Source organism: Pantherophis guttatus, chromosome 8 (assembly GCF_059756535.1).
Source record: "Pantherophis guttatus breed Tessera chromosome 8, ASM5975653v1, whole genome shotgun sequence".
NCBI classification, from domain to species: domain Eukaryota; kingdom Metazoa; phylum Chordata; class Lepidosauria; order Squamata; family Colubridae; genus Pantherophis; species Pantherophis guttatus.
The window spans coordinates 19,401,977-19,403,279 of NC_142070.1; the positions used below are offsets into that span (position 1 = coordinate 19,401,977).

At 42.1% G+C, this 1,303-nt stretch overlaps 1 pseudogene; it reads right to left on the reverse strand.

The window, feature by feature from the left end:
- Positions 1-466: 466 nt before the first annotated feature.
- LOC117678982 (charged multivesicular body protein 6 pseudogene) lies at positions 467-995 on the reverse strand (annotated as a pseudogene).
- Between the last annotated feature and the right edge of the window lie 308 nt (positions 996-1,303).

The window sequence follows — 1,303 nt, forward strand, 5'->3', positions numbered from 1 at the left end:
ACCCTCTTCTTATCTCCCATTGTCTTAGGATAAGATGTGTAAGGTTACCTAACATCTTCAGGAATCTCTGCTGATCAGAAGGAGGAAATTTTCAATGTAAGATAGGCACTGATTTGGCAAAATAAGATCATGTGGTGATTTGTTTGATAAGGGCCAATTCCCAAACCATTTTCCTACAGAAAAATTCCCAAGCAAAGTCCTACAAAGAGTTGTCTGGTAAAGAATCAGCCTGGTGTTTTGTTTTGTTTTTAAACAGCGTTTTGAAAAAAAAGTAATGTTTGGAAGAATACAACTTTCCCTAAAATGGACCTTCGTGCTAATCATTCTTATTGAAATGTTGACATTAGGTGCAAATCACTACCAGTCCAATTGCACGTTGGTAGATAATATCTGAAAAAAACTTCCTTATGGCACAAGACACTGGGATTCCGAGATTCAATGCAGGGATACCCCGCAGGTAGGGGAGTTAAGATGCAGCAATCAATTCTGGCTTTGGTTTGACTCTGATGGGTGATTTTTCTGAAATCCTTTCTGGGAGAGGCTCTGAGGGAATCTCTGGAAGATCAATCTGCTCCTGAGTGATGGCATCTAATTCAGCTAAAATAGCATCTCTTCATCCTATGTAGTGAAGCTTCCAGACAATATCTCATCTATTTGCCTCTGGTACTCTACAGCCTCCTGGGTTTCATCCATGATTCTTTCCACCTCTTCTATTGACGTAACTTGGTGCATTCTATTTAAACATTCATTGCCAATTTTGAGACCCTCAATCACTTTATCTCAATCAGTGTGAGTTCAATATCAGGGACCATGCGCTCTAAATTGCTAATTTGGTTTTCAGTTTTGTCTAACAATTGCTCTTGATAATGCTTCTTCTTTAGCAGAAGCTTGGCTTTCTCTTTCTTGCCATCTTTTAGTAGTTGACGAGCAACAATCCTCTCTCACTCCAGCTGTAGAGAAATCTTTTTCTGATATTGCTTTAATTTGTTTTGTTGCGTGAATCACTGCAGCTGTTCATTTAATAACACAGCTATTAAGTGAATCTGGTTTCCCCATTGATGTGCACGCTGAAGGACCTGGTCCAAAGGCTGCTCCTCTGGGCGATGACTTTCCTCCGGGTTCCCTGGAATAGTGGTGTTAGGCAGGAGTGCAGCTACAGGGGCATCCACGGACGGTACTTGAAGGAGAGCCGCCAAGTCCAGAGCTATGTTGAAATATTTGCGGTCAGTAGTGGACGGAACCGGGGCTGACCCAGGTGAAGACCATTGCCTCCTGACTACGTGACTACATCACATGACCCTGG